Genomic DNA, 16,079 nt, shown 5'->3' with positions numbered 1-16,079 from the left:
GGGGGTCCCGGGAGAGGCCCTGGAACGTGTATCTTTCCCCATTTCCTCTGGTGACCCGGGAGACCGGGGAAGCTAGGGCAACCCAGACGAGTGCGCGCCTCTCCTCCCGGCCGCACCCTAGAATCACCGCCGGCAAGAACACCTCGCCCGGCCCCTCCCAGGCCGCGAACCTCAGTCTGCGGCTTCCCAGCAAACCGCAGGGCGCCAGCGAACCGTCACCGGGGAGAGTCGCGTCAGGGAGGCGGGGCGCGGGGGCGGGGCTCTGCTCGAGCTGGGACGTGGAGTTCTAACGACCCGCTCCTGCAGCCCTCGCCCTCCCCGCCGCCGGCCCAGTTTTTACTGCACGTCGGACACTGACTCGGGAGCTGAATCCCAGCGGGCGGGAGGCCTTGCCCGGTCCAGCTTCGGACCCGGGCGGGCGTGCCCGGCGCCGCTGTCCCGCCCGCAGCGTGCCGCGTGCAGCGGGCCGCTGGGCACGGCCTGCATTCGCGCAGGGGGATGGCTGTCGGGCACACGCCTCTGGGCCAGTCCCTCTCTCCTTTAGCTTCGCCTTGGGGAGCAGCAGGCCTCCCGATCAGAGGCACTTCACTGTGTGGACGTGAGTCGCCTGAAGACGCCAGGTGCCCCCGCCGCCGTCCCGCTCTCCCCGGTGAGCGCGGCCGGGCCCCTCCACTGCGCTAGGCCCCCGCCCGCGATGCGGCCCGCGCGCTGCTGACACGGACTCCCGGCCCGCGGCGCCCACCAGCCGGCGGAAAGGAAAACTCCAGTTCCGGAGGACTGTTGCCCCGAGCGCCCGCCCGCCGCGCGTCCCGAGCCGCGAGGAGACGGCGCGTCGCCCCGGGGAGGGCACGGTCGCGCGGCCAGGTCCGAGCCCCACAGCCGGAGGGGCGCAGCGGCGCCGGGGCGCCCAGCCGCCGTGCCGAGCCGGGCGCGCACTCACCTCGCGGCCGCGCGCGCTCGGCGCCGCGCTCCGGGGCGCGGCCGGGGCCAGCAGCGCGGCGCTCAGCACGGACGCGGCCAGCAGCAGCGCGGCCAGCGCCCGGCCCGCGCCCCGCGCCCCGCTCATGCCGCCCGCCGCCGCCCCGAGCCGCCGCTGCCGCCGCCCCGCCGCCGCCGCCGCCGCCGCCGCCGCCGCCGGCCCCGCGCCGCCGCGCTCCCTGGCCCTGCGCTCCTCCGCGGCGCTCGGTCGCGCGCCCGTCATCGCCTGCCTCTCGGGTGCCGTCACCGCCCCTGAGCCGCCCGCGGGGGCGGGGGAACGCGGCCGCGGAGGGCGGCGCCGGCCGGGCGGGAGGGCCCCTCTCGGCCCCGCGCGGGGGCAGGCTGCCTAAGTAGAGCGCCAAGATTCTCGTCCAGTTGCGCAGTGCTTTTTGTCCTCGGGAAGAGAAACATCCAGAAGAGAGGCCTCCTGCAGGCCGCGAGCCGCTGCTCCCCAATCCCCGACCACTCCCCTGAGCAACATTCTGCTAATTCCTGCGTCCAGCCATTCATCATGCAATCGGGTGTCGTGTCCTCTGTCCACTGTTCTGGAAATGCCCTGGTAGGCAAAACCAGCAGAGTTCCAGCCTCCAAGGCGTTTACTATCCAGAGGGAGAGATGGGACTTAAAAGCCGGTATGTGGTACCACCACTCTGAAGAGCTCTTGCCAGTCTCTGATCAAGTGATAAAGGCGCGCGGGCACGATGACCCCGTCGTTCCATTCCTACCTATATACCCGGAGGAACTATCATAGTATCAGGGGACATGTACAATAATGCTTGTAGCAGAGTCGCTTGAAATGGCAAAAACCTGTAAACAATCTGAATGTCCACCCTGGGGAAAATTGATAAATGTGGTCAATATATATAACAGTAGAAATGATCTAGAGTTACATGAATCAACATGGATGATCTCAAAAATAAGGCTGAGGGGCAAATGCAAGTTACAGAAATACCTTCCTAATAACTTATATGTAAAGTGTAAAGCGAAGCAAAACCATACTGTATGTTGTTTAGCGATGTATGCATATGTGAGTATCAAGACACATGGAAAGAGAAACACTAAATTCAAGTAATGGTTGGGAGTAGGGAGGGAGCAGGCTGTTAGGGCCAACTTCACAGTGGGCTTCAGCTGGTAATGTTTTATTGATTAACTAGGGTGATAGGTATATGGGTGCTCCCTATATTATTTTTTATACTTCTTTGAGTGTCTGAATTACTTGATAATTTTTTAAAGTTACAATACAGGGTGATGAGTGCTATGTTCATAGAAGAACAAGATGCTAAGATAGCATTTGACAGAAGCATCTAAGCTAGTCTGGGAAGGCTCCCAGGAGGACTGATATTTAAACTGAGTCCTGAGGGATGTTAGCCAGGCGAAAGGAGGAAGAGTGTTCCTTTCAGTTAACAGTGAACGTGCAAAACGACTGTGCCACAGAGACACGGGAAGAGTGTTCCTAACAGAAGGGACAGCCTTTGCAAAGGCTCAGAGAAAGCAGAGCTCAGTGCAGGAACTGAAAGAAACCGGCGTGACTGAAGCAGAATTCTGTGAAGGGAGGGATGTGAGGGGAGGTGAGCAAGACCACAGGGTAGCGTTTCGGCTTCTTCCTAAGGACAGCAGCAAGCTGTTGATGAGCGTTAAGGTGGAGAATAACTTCCAGGAAAGTAATGGTCATGAACTCACAGAGGTCAGTCACGTGATTTTTCTCAGAGAAAACAAGCCTCTATGCTGCTATGTCAGGAGGAAGTTGTTACCCCCTTTTTCCCCTTTGCCCCTGCCCCACTGTTCAAAATCCCAGGAGTTGGGGACACTGGTGTCTAAGCAGTCTGGCAAGACCATTGCCAACTAGTTGTCTATTGTCCGACAGCCACTTCTGGTCCCCACAGAACCAGAAGGGGCCACGGGGGTGATTGGGTGGATGTGCCCTTCTCTGTTCCCTGTGAGAGGACAGCTCTTTCCACTTTGTCACAATCCTCCATGCCCTGGAGAGTCTGTAGTTCCTGTTTTAGGGCTGTGCATGGCTGTTCTCTCTACGTGGAACACCCTTCCCCCAGATACCTCAAGGCCCCCTCCTTCACTTCATTTGGCTCTGAGCTCCACTGTTACCTCCTTCAAGGAGGCCTTCCCCAGTACCCCTAGCTAAACTAAAACATTCTTCATGCCCATATCCTGCTGTATCTGCTTTGTTTTCTTCATCATACTCATCTCTACCTGACATTACAATGTGTATTTGTTCATCCTTCCCTTGCACTAGAGTGTAAGCTCCATGAAGGCAAAAAGTTTGTCCTGAGGGCAAGAACCTTCTCTGTTAGGCTATAATGCACTAAAAAACAGCCCCAAATCTCGTGGCTTATCCCAACAAAAGTTCATTTCTTGCTCACATTCATATACAATGCTTCGTCTCGACAAGAGCTTCTACCGTTACTGCAGCAGTGGGCAGATGATGGAGCAAATCCCAGGCTGGATCTTCAAGCTGCAGCCCAGAAGAGATGCCTGTGACTGATTCACAGTTCACTGGCCAAGGCACGTGCAGCAAAAAACATCGGACAAAATGCAACACCTATTCGACTCTCAACAACCTGGGACTAGAAGGGAACTTCCTCAATCTGATAAAGGGCATCTATGAAAAACTTACAGCTAACATGACAGTTGAAAGATTGAATGCTTTCGCCCTGGGATCAGGAACAAGACAGGATATCTGCCCTTACCACTTCTACTCAGCATTGTCCCGGGGGTCCTCATCAGTGCAATAAGGCACGAGAAAGATATAAAAAGCATACAAATTGGCTTTATTCAAACGGCATGACTGTATATGTGGAAAATCTTAAGGAATATACCAAAAAAAAAAAAAAAAGCTACTAGAACTTATTCATTCAGAATAAAAACTCAAAGTCAACATACAAAATCAGTTGAAATTAAAGGAGACCTAAATAGTTGGAGAGATCTACCATGGTCATAGATTAGGAGAATCATTACTAAGATACCAGTTCTCCCCAAATTGATCTATGTATTGACTCAGTGCAATCCAAATCAAAATTCTAGGAGGGTGTGTGTGTGTGTGTGTAGAAATTGACGATTCTAAAATTTATATGGAAATGCAAAATGATTTTGACAAAAGAACAAAGTTGCAGGTCTTGTACTACCTGATTTCAAGATTTACTATAAAGCTATAGTAATCATGATAGTATGTTGCTGGCATAAGGATAGCAATATAGATCAATAAAATAAGATAGAGAGCCTAGAAATAAACCCACACAACTGGTTTTCCACCAAGCTGCCAAAGCAATTTAATGGTGAAAATGATACTCTTTTCAACAAATGATGCTAGAACATTTGGGAATAAACCTTGACCCTTACCTCATATCATACACAAAACTGAACTAGAAATGGATTATAGACCTAAATATAAAAGCTAAAACTATAAAACTTCTGGAAGAAAATGTAGGAGAAAATCTTCATGACCTTGGGTTTGACAACAATTTCTTAAATAGCAAATAAACCATTAAAAAAACACTTAATAAAAGACACTGTTAAGAAAATGAAAAGGCAAGCCTCTGGCTGTGAGGAAAGATTTGCCAAACATGTATCTGATAACAGACTTAATTCCAGAATATGGTGGCACAGTGGTTAAGTGCGCGCACTCTGCTTCGGCGGCCCAGGGTTTCACAGGTTGGGATCCTGGGCACGCACCGACACACTGCTTGTTAAGTCATGCTATGGCAGCGTCCCATATAAAGTAGAGGAAGATGGGCATGTATGTTAGCCCAGGGCCAATCTTCCTCAAGAAAAAAGGGGAGGATTGGCATCAGATGTTAGCTCAGGGCTAGACCTCCTCACACACACACACAAAATGTAATCAACTCTTACAATTCAATAATAAGCAAGTGACTTTAAAAATGGGCAACAGGAGGGCCGGCCCAGTGACGCAAGCGGTTAGGTGCGTGTGCTCCACTGAGGCGGCCCGGGGTTCGCCGGTTCGGATCCCAGGTGCGCACCAGGCACCACGTGTCAAGCTATGCTGGGGCGGTGTCCCATATAAAGTGGAGGAACATGGGCATGGATGTTAGCCCAGGGCCAGTCTTCCTCAGCAAAAAGAGAAGGATTGGCAGATGTTAGCTCAGGGCCGATCCTCCTCACACACACACAAAAAATGGGCAACAGGGGCCAGCCTGGTGGCGTAGCAGTTAAGTGCGTGCACTCCGCTGCAGCGGCCTGGGGTTCGGATCCCGGGTGCACACTGAGGCACTGCTTGTCAAGCCATGCTGTGGCGGCATCCCCTATAAAGTGGAGGAAGATAGGCATGGATGTTAGTCCCGGGCCAGTCTTCCTCAGCAAAAAGAGGAGGACTGGCAACAGATGTTAGCTCAGGGCTGATCTTTCTCAAAATAAATAAATAAATAAAAGTGGGCAACAGATTTGAGTTCTTCACCAAAGAAGATATGTGAATGGCCAATAAACATATGAAAAGGTGCTTAGCATCATTTATCTTTGGGGAAATGCAAATTAAAACTACGAGATACTACTATTCACCCACTAGAATAGCTAAAATTAAATGGGCTGTTAATAACAAGTGTTGGCTAAGATGTGGAGCAAATGCAACCCTTATACATTGCTAATGGAAATGTAAAATGGTACAGATGCTTTGGAAAACAGTTTAGAAGTTTTTAATAAAGCTAAACATACACTTACATATGATGATAGGACCACTTCTGGGTATTTACCCAAGACAAATGAAAATACATGTCTACACAAAGACTTGTATTTGAATATTAACAGCAGTTTTATTCATAATAGCCTCAAACTGAAAACAACCCAATGTCCATCAGAGAATAAATGAGTGAACAGATTGTGGTACATATGTACAATGGAATACTACTCACCAATAAAAAGGTATAAACTACTGATATATACAACATGGATGGATCTCACTAACATTACACTGAATGCAAGAAGACAGACACAAAAAAGTATATACCATACTGTATGGTCCCAATTATATGGAACTCTGGAAAAGAAATTCTAATCTTTCTAAAAAGAAAGCAGGGAGTCATTGCCTGGGGCCAGCAGTGGGGAAAGGATTGAATGGGATGGGACACATAGGAAATGCCGGGAGAAATAGGAATGCTTTGTGTTTTATCTGTAGGGGAGGTGACACCAGTATATAACTGTATCAAAACTCATCAAGATATATATTTTATTTTATTTATTTTATTTTTTCTGGTGAGGAAGATTAGCCCTGAGCTAACATCCATTGCCAATTCTCCTCTTTTTGCTGAGGAAGATTGGTCCTGGGCTAACATCCGTGCCCATCTTCCTGTACTTTATATGTGGGACACCTGCCATGGCATAGCTTGATAAATGGTGCATAGGTCTGCACCTGGGATCCAAACCTGCAAACCCTGGGCTGCCAAAGCTGAGTGTGAAAACTTAACCACCACACCACTGGGCTGGCCCCAGAAATGTATCTTTTAAATGTTGTACTTCATTATATATAAACCAGTTTTCTGCCTTGGAAAATCAGATGGATGGTGTGCCATTTACAGATGTAGGAACTAGAAAAGAAGCAAATTTGGAGCAGAGAAGAGTTATTTGAGAAATGTTGAGTTTCAGATGTTTTTCTTTAGAGAAATGTCTCTTCAAGTCCCATTTTTTAATTGGATGGTTTGTGGGTTTCTTGCTGAGTTGTAGAAGTGATACCAAACCTCTTACTCTCAAGTTCATGTGCCCAATGCACAATAAACTAATTATTGAGACATGGTGTTTGGAGATGGAGAAAGGTTTATTTGAATTGGCCAAAATGAGAAGGCGGGAGGATAGGGTCTCTCACATCCACCTTAACAGGAGAAGAAAGCAAGGGGTTTTATAGAGCTAAGGGGCTTCACAGGAGAAGTTTCAGAGAAACAAAGGGGAAATCCATGTTCCTTTCACTCCAGACATGCCCTTGGGCAATCTGACTTCTGGGCATCAATGGCAGCTGGGGGCTGGTTATCTGGTGGTCGTAACTTCTTTGAAGACATTCTTTTTCTTCTGCAAAACAAGCTCATAAATCCTTGTGACCCTTGAGTCACCCCTCAGGTTAAACAAGAAAACAGCAAATTAACAAGATTAACTTCTTTTCATCTGTGTCTGTGTTGGGAAGAAGGTTGAAGGGTAATCATGTTTTTATTGAATATTTACAGTAACCCTCAGCTACCCAGCTTCAGGAGTTCTTTTTTTTTTTTTTGTGAGGAAGATCAGCCCTGAGCTAACATCCAATTCCAATCCTCTTTTTTTTTTTTTTTTTTTGCCGAGGAAGATTGGCCCTGAGCTAACATCTGTGCCCATCTTCCTCTACTTTATATGGGACGCTGCCACAGCATGGCTTGACAAGCAGTGCATGAGCATGCCCGGGATCCGAACCTGTGAACCCCGGGCCGCCGCAGCGGAGTGCACGCACTTAACTGCTGTGCCACAGGGCTGGCCCCTTGTTCTTGTCTTGTGTGTGTGAGGAAGACCAGCCCTGAGCTAACATCTGTCACCAATCCTCCTCCCTTTTGCTGAGGAAGACTGGCCCTGGGCTAACACCCGTGTCCATCTTCCTCTCCTTTACATGCGATGCCACTACAGCATGGCCTGACAAGTGGTGCCTTGGTGCCTGCCCAGGATCTGAACCTGCGAACCTGGGCAGCTGAAGCAGAGTGCGCGCACTTAACTGCTACACCACAGGGCCAGCCCCAGGAGTTCTTTAAATGTACTGGATATCACTCCCTCATCAGATATATGATTTTCAAATAAAATTGATATAAAGGTCAGGAGAGTTAAGTATTTGGAAAAAGATCAGTACAAAGATGGCAAGTGAAATCATGGAAGAGGATGAGATCACCCAGGCAATGTGTGTAGGGCTGAGAATAGAACATCCAGGAGCCCTTAGGACGGAGGAGACTGAGAAGAAGCTGGAGTGGCAGGAGGAGAGAGTGATATTACAGAGGTCAAGGGGTATTTCCAGAAGGAAAGGAGTGAGGAGTTTCCATTCAATTTAGCTGTCAGGTTATTATGGCCTGGCGACAGCAGTTTCAGGGGAGCAGCAGCAGCAAAGGTCAGACAGCAGTGGGTGGACGAGTCAGGAATGTAAAGAAGCTCAGACATTTGAGCAAACGGAGCTGAGACAATGGGAGAGCAATATGCAAAAGATGAAGTTGAACTTACTATACATTACTCTACACCACACACAAAAGTTAACTCAAAAAGGATCAAAGACTTTATTTTTATTTTTTGCAGGGGAAGAGTCACCCTAAGCTACATCTGTTGCCAATCTCCCTCCTTTTTCTTCCTCCCCATCCCCCATGCCAAAGCCCCAGTACATTGTTGTGTGTAGTTGTAAGTTCTTCTGGTTCTTCCGTGTGAGCCACCACCACAGCATGGCTACTGACAGGCGAGTGGTGTGGTTCCACACCTGGGAACCAAACCCAGGCTGCTGAATTGGAGAGTGCTTAGCTTTAACCACTAGGCCATCAGGGCTGGCTCTCAAAGACTTTAATGTAAGATCACAAACTATAAAACTCTTAGAAGAAAAAATAATGGGTAATTCTTCACAACTTTAGATTTGGCCATGGATTCCTAGGTAGGACACCAAAAGTATGAGCAACAAAAGAAAAATATACATAAATTGGACTTCATCAAAATTTAAAACTTTTGTGCTTTAAAAGACACTGTCAAGGGGCCAGCCCGGTGGCACAGCTGTTAAGTGCGTGCGCTCCACTTTGGCGGCCTGGGGTTCGCAGGTTTGGATCCTGGCACGCACCAACGCACAGCTTGTCAAGCCATGCTGTGGTGGCGTCCCATTTAAAGTGGAGGAAGATGGGCACAGATGTTAGCTCATGGCCAGTCTTCCTCAGCAAAAAGAGGAGCATTGGCCTGGATGTTAGCTCAGGGCTGATCTTCCTCACAAAACAAAAAAAAAGACACTGTCAAGAAAGTGAAAAGAAAATCCACAGAGTGGGAGAAAATATTTGCAAATCATATATCTGATAAGGGACAAGAATAAAGAATATATAAAGAACTCCAACAACTCAACAACACAAAACAAACAACTTGATTTAACAATGTGGAAAGAAAAAAAAATGGGCAAAGGATCCGAATAGATATTTCTCCAAAGAAGATACACAAATAGCCAATAAGCACAGGAAAAGATGTTCAACATCATTAGTCATCAGGAAAATGCAAATCAGAGCCACAGTGAGTCCCCTGTTCATGGATTGGAAGACGTAATATTGTTAATATGTCAATACTACCCAAAAGCAATCTATAGATTCAATTCAATATCTATCAAAATCCCAAAGGAGTTTTTTGCAGAAATAGAAAAAGCCATCTAAAATTCATATGGAATCACAAGGGACCCTGAATAGTCAAAATAATTTTGGAAAAAAAAAAGGACAAAGTTGTAGGTCTCACACATCTAGATTTCAAAACTTAGTACAAAGCTATGGTAATCAAAACAATGTGGTACTGGTAGAGTGGTAAAGTCAGAGATAGAGACCAATGAAATAAAATAGAGAACTCAGAAACAAACTCTTGCATATAGGATCAAATGGTTTTTGACAAGGGTGCAATGACCATTCAATGGGGAAAGGACAGTGTTTTCAACAAATGATGCTGGGAAAACTGGATACCCACGTGCAAAGAACTGAAGTTGGACCCTGTCTTACACTGTAAATAAAAGTTAACTCAAATGGATCCAAGACCTAAATGTAAGAGCTAAAACTATAAAAGTCTTAGAAGAAAACAGGAGAAAGCCTTCATGACAATGGATTTAGCAATGATTTCTTGGATATGACAGCAAAAGCACAGACAACAAAAGAAAAGATAAATTGGACTTCAGAAAAATTTAAAAATTTGCTCATCAAAGGACACTATCAACAGTGAAAAGACCACCATGGAATGAGAGAAAATATTTGCAAATCATATATCTGATAAGGGATTGATATCCAGTATGTATAAAGAACTCCTACAACTCAACAACAACAAAAACAAACAACCTGATTCAAAAATGGGCACAGGACTTGAATAGACATTTCTCCAAAGAAGATATGCAAATGGCCAATAAGTACATGGAAAGATGCTCAACATCACTAATCATTAGGGAAATGCATACCAATACCACTTCACACTCATTAGGATGGCTACTATTAAAAAAAAACAAACAGGAAACAAATGTGGACGAGGATGTGGAGAAATTGGAACGCTTGTGTATCGCTGGTGGGAATGTAAAATGGTACAGCCACTGTGGAAAACAGTATGGCTATTCCTCAAAAAATTAAACATAAAATTGACATATTGATCCAGGAATTCCACTTTTCATTATATACCCAAAAGAATTGAAAGCAGAGACTCAAAAGAAATATTTGTACACCCATTATGGTGGCTGCCAGGGACTTCTGTGTGTGTGTGTGTGTGTGTAGGGCTTGGTAAATGGGGAGTTAGTGTTAAATGGGTACAGAGTTTCACTTGATGAAGATGAAGAAGTTCTGAAGATGGATGGTGGTGATGGTTGCACAACAATATGAATGTACTTAATGCCACTGAACTGAACACTAAAAAATAGTGAAATGTAAATTTTATGTGTATTTTACCATAATTTAAAAAGAGGAGAAAACCACTCTAGAAGAAAGCTATTGTCATTCCTATTTTGCATATAAGAAAGAGAGGATCTGTGAGACTAATTTTAACAGCAAGTATCAGAAGCCCCATGTAACAATATATAAAAGTAAACTCACTCCAAAGAAAAACCACAATGAGATACCACTTCTCACCTATTAGGATGGCTATAATCAAAAAGTCAGATAATGTAGAAAATCAGAACCCTCAGACATAGGTGATAGGAATGTAAAATGGTGCAGCTGCTTTGGAAAACTGTCTGTTTAATGGCAGTTCCTCAAATAATTAAACGTAGAATTACCACATGACCCAGTAATTCCACTTGTAGGTATATAATAAGAGAAATGAAAACACAGAAAGTTGTACACAAATGGTTATACGAGCATTATTCATAATATCCAAAAGTGGAAACAACCCAAGTGTCCATCAATGGAATAAGGGATAAACAAAATGCAGTATATCCATGCACTGGGATATTAGCTATAAAAAGGAATGAAGGGGCTGGCCCCGTGGCTTAGCGGTTAAGTGCGCGTGCTCCGATGCTGGCGGCCTGGGTTCAGATCCCGGGCACGCACCGACGCACTGCTTCTCCGGCCATGCTGAGGCCGTGTCCACATACAGCAACTAGAAGGATGTGCAGCTATGACATACAACTATCCACTGGGGCTTTGGGGGGAAAATAAATAAATTAATTAAAAAAAAAAAAAGGAATGAAGTACTGATACATGCTACAGCTTGGATAAACTGTGAAAACATGCTGAGTGAAAGAGGCCAGTCACAAAAGTCCACATATTATATGATTCCATTCATATGAAAGTCTAGAATAGAAAAATCTATAAAGACGGAAAGCAGATTAGTGGTTGTCTAGGGCTGGAAGGGAAGGAGGAGGACTGGGAGGAAAGGGGATGATAGCTAATGGATATGGGTTTGTTTGTTTTTTTTTTTGAGATGATGGTGAAAATGTTCTAACTTTTTTTTCAGCTTAATTGAGGTATAATTGACAAATAAAATTGTATATATTTAAAGTGTACAACGTGATTGACATACATATACTTTGTGAAATGATTACCATAATCAGGTTTATTAACATATCCATCACCTCACATAGTTACATTTTTTTTTGTAGAGACAACACTTAAGTTCTACTCGCCTAGAAAGTTCAAGGTACACAATACAGTATTATTAACTATACTCACCATGCTGTGCATTAGATCTCCAGAGCTTATTCACCTTATAACTGAAGACTTGTGCTCTTTGACCAGCATCTCCCCATCTCTTCCACCCCCAGCCCCTGGTAACCACCATTCCACTCTGTTTCTATGAGTTTAATTTTTTTTTTAACCCCACATATAAATGAGGTCATACAGTATTTGTCTTTCTCTGTCTGGCTAATTTTGCTTAGCATAATGTTCTCTAGCTTCATGTTGTTGCAAATGGCAGGATTTCCTTCTTTCTCATGGTTGAATAATATCGTGTGTGTGTGTGTGTGTGTAGTCTTTATCCATTCATCACTCGACAGACAGGCTGTTTCCATATCTTGGCTATTTTGAATAATGCTGCAATGAACATGGGAGTCCGAAAATATCTTCAAGATACTGATTTCATTTCCTTCAGATATATTCCCAGAAGTGGGATTGCTGGATCATACTGTAGTTCTATTTTTAATCTTTTGAGGAACCTCCATACTGTTTTCCAGAGTGGCTGTACCAATTTACATTCTCACCAGCCGTGCACAAGGGTTCCCGTTTCTCCACATCCTCGCCAACACTTGTTATCTATTGTCTTTTTTATAAAAAGCCATCCTAACAGGTATGAAGTGATATCTCATTGTGTGTTCTTTTGTGTTTTGTTTTTCTGTGTGAGGAAGGTTTGCTCTGAGCTAACATATATTGCCAATCTACCTCTTTTTTTGCTTGAGGAAGATTAGCCCTGAGCTAACATCTGTGCCAATCTTTCTCTATTTTTTGTATGTGGGTTGCCACCACAGCATGGCTTGATGAGTGGTGTAGGTCCGTGCCTGGGATCCAGACCCACAAACTCAGGCAGCCAAAGCAGAGCAAGCTGGACTTAACCACTATGCCATGGGGCCGGCCCCCAATCACTGTTTTGATTTGCATTTCCCTGATGATTAGTGATGTTGAGCACGTTTTCATGTACCTGTTGGCCATCTGTATGTCTTCTTTGGAAAAATGTCTGTTCTACCCATTTTTAAATTGGATTATTTGTTCTTTTGCTAGTCGGTTGCATAAGTTCCTTATATATTTTAGATATTAACCCCTTGTCAGATATCTGGTTTGCAAATATTTTCTCCCGCTCTATAGGTTGCCTTTTCATTTTGTTGATTGTTTCCTTTGCTCTGCAGAAGCTTTTTAGTTTGATGTAGTCCCATTTGTTTATTTTTGCTTTTGTTGCTTGTGCTTTTGGTGTCAAATCCAAAAAAAAATCACTGCCAAGACCAATGTCAAGGAGCTTTCTACCTATGTTTTCCTCTAGGAGTTTTACAGTTTCAGGTCTCATGATTAAGTCTTTAATGCATTTTGAGTTAATTTTTGTGAGTGGTGTAAAATAGGGGTCCATTTTCATTCTTTTGCATGTAGATATCCAGTTTTCCCAACACCATTTATTGACGAGACTATCCTTTCCTCATTGAATATTCTTGGCACCCTTGTCAAAGATTAGTTGACCATATATACCTAACTGAGCTTATAACTGAGCTCTCTAATTCTGTTCCATCGGTCTATGTATCTATTCTAATGCCAGTCCCTACTGTTTTGATTACTATAGCTTTGTAAGGTACTTTTTTTTTTTTAATCTTATTTATTTATTTATTTTTCCCCCGAAAGCCCCAGCAGATAGTTGTATGTCACAGCTGCACATCCTTCCAGTTGCTGCACGTGGGACGCGGCCCCAGCGTGGCCGGAGAAGCGGTGCGTCGGTGCGTGCCCGGGATCCGAACCCGGGCCGCCAGCAGCGGAGCACGCGCACTTAACCGCTAAGCCACGGGGCCAGCCCCATGTAAGGTACTTTGAAATCAGGAATTGTGATGCCTCCAGTTTTCTTATTCTTTCTCAAGACTGCTTTGGCTATTTGGGATCTTTTGATTCCATACGAATTTTAGGATTTTCCTATTTCTGTGAAAAATGCCATTGGAATTTTGATAGAGATTGCACTTAACCTGTAGATTGTTTTGGGTAGTATGAATATTTTAACAATATTAATTTTTACAATCCATAAACATGGGATATTTTTCCATTTATTCATGTCTTCCTCAATTTTTTATCAATGTCTTATAGTTTTCAGTGTACAAGTCTTTTACCTCCTTGGTTAAATTTATTCCTAAGTATTTTATTGTTTTTGATGCTATTGTAAATGGGGTTGTTTTCTTAATTCTCGGATAATTCGTTGTTAGTGTATAGAAACACAACTGATTTTTGTATGTTGATTTTGTATCCTTCAACTTTACTAAATTCATTTATTAGTTCTAACAGTTTTTTTTTTGGTGGAGTCTTCAGAGTTTTCTATATATAGGATCTGTCATCTGTAAACGGAGACAGTTTTACTTCTCTAAGGATTTGGATTGTCTTTTATTTCTTTTTCTTCCCTAATTGATCTGGCTGGGACTATGTTGAATAGAAGTGATGAGAATGCATTTCTTTTTCTTGATCTTAGAAGAAAAGCTTTCAGCTTTTCACTGCTGAGTATGATCTTAGCCGTGGGCTTGTCATATATGGCCTTTATTATGTTGAGATACTTTACTTCTATACCTTATTTGTTGAGAGTTTTTAAATGGAAGGATGTTGAATTTTGTCAAATGCTTTTTCTGCATCTATTGAGAAGATCATATGATTTTCATCCTTCATTCTGTTAATATGGTGTATCACATTGATTGATTTGTGTATATTGAACCATCCTTGGTTCGTGTTCATATATTCATTAGGGATATTGGCCTATAGTTTTCTTTTCTTGTAGTGTCCTTGTCTGGTTTTGGTATTAGAGTAAAGCTGGCCTCATAAAATGTGTTTGGAAGTGTTACTTCCTCTTCAATGTTTTGGAAGAGTTTGAGAAGGACTGGTATTAATTCTTCTTTAAATATTTGGTAAATTCACCAGTAAAGCCTACAGGTCCTGGGCTTTTCTTTGTTGGGAGATTTTGGAATACTGACTCAATCTCCTTACTCGTTATCGATCTGTTCAGATTTTCTATTCCTTCATGATTCAGTCTTGGTAGGTTGTATGTTTCTAGGAATTTATCCATTTCTTCTAGGTTATTCAATTTGTTGACATATAATTGTTCATAGTAATCACTTATGATCCTTTGTATTTCTGTGGTATCAATTGTAATGTCTCCTCTTTCATTTCTGATTTTATTTATTTGAGTTTTCTCTCTTTTTTTCTTTGTGAGCTAAAGGTTTCTCAGTAATGTTTAAGTTTCAAAAAATCAGCTCTTAGTTTCATTGATCTTTTCTATTGATTTTCTGGTCTCTATTTCATTTATTTCTGCTCTGATAGTTGTTATTTCCTTCCTTCTGCTAACTTTAGGCTTAGTTAGTTTTTCTTTTTCTAGTTCCTTGAGGTGTAAAGTTGGGTTGTTCATTTGAGATCTTTCTTTTTTCTTACTGTAGGCAATTATCACTATACACTTCCCTCTTAGAGCTGCTTTTGCTGCATCCCATAAGTTTTGGTATGTGTGTTTCCACTTTTGTTTGTCTCAAGGTATTTTTTTATTTTCCTTTTGATTTCTTTTGTGAGTCACTGGTTGTTCAGGAGTGTGTTGTTTAACTTCCACACATCTGTGGATTTTCCACTTTTCCTTCTGCTACTGATTTCTAGTTTCATACTATTGTGGTCGGAAAAGATGCTTAGTATAATTTCAATCTTAAATTTATTAAGATTTGTTTTCTGACCTAATGTCTGATCTGTTTGGAGAATGGAGAACCTGGAGAATGTTTCGTGTGCTCTTGAGAAGAATGTGTATTCTGCTGCAATTGGATAGAATGTCCCATATATGTCTATTAGGGCCATTTGGTCTAAAGTATAGTTCAAATCCAATGTTTCCTTATTGATTTTCTGTGTGGATGATCTATCCATTGTTGAAAGTGGGGTATTGAAGTCTCCTACTATTATTGTATTGTTGTCTATCTCTCCCTTCAGACATGTATTTACTAATATATTTAGGTGCTCCAATGTTGGCTGCATGTATATTTATGACTGTTATAGCCTCTTGAAGAACTGACCTCTTTATCATTATATAATGACTTTCTTTGTCTTCATTAGTTTCTGATTTAAAGTCTATTTTGTCTGATGTAAGTATAGATAGCCCTGCTTTCTTTTGCTTTCCATTTACTTGGAATATCTTTTTCCATCCCTTCCCTTTGAGCCTATCTGTGTTCTTAAAACTGAATTGAGTCTCTTGTGGGCAGCATAAAGTTGGGTCTTGATTTTTAACCCATTTTGCCACTCTGCCCCTTTTGA

At 43.4% G+C, this 16,079-nt stretch overlaps 1 protein-coding gene and 1 pseudogene across 1 annotated transcript in view; both read right to left on the bottom strand.

The window, feature by feature from the left end:
• LOC101400836 (heparan-alpha-glucosaminide N-acetyltransferase) overlaps nucleotides 1-1,032 on the bottom strand; it is a 32,793-nt gene extending 31,761 nt beyond the window's left edge. Inside the window, exon 1 of the mRNA XM_087418618.1 lies at nucleotides 941-1,032. The gene's annotated coding sequence lies outside the window, so the exon portion shown is untranslated. The remainder of the gene's footprint in view (nucleotides 1-940) is intronic.
• On the bottom strand, nucleotides 678-3,193 carry LOC147913369 (uncharacterized; annotated as a pseudogene).
• Nucleotides 3,194-16,079: the final 12,886 nt, after the last annotated feature.

This window comes from Ceratotherium simum, chromosome 28, assembly GCF_057802395.1.
Source record: "Ceratotherium simum simum isolate JZ-2026a chromosome 28, ASM5780239v1, whole genome shotgun sequence".
In the NCBI taxonomy this organism is placed as follows: domain Eukaryota; kingdom Metazoa; phylum Chordata; class Mammalia; order Perissodactyla; family Rhinocerotidae; genus Ceratotherium; species Ceratotherium simum.
The sequence above is the reverse complement of the archived record's forward strand: the minus strand, read 5'-3'. Positions and strand labels throughout refer to the sequence as shown.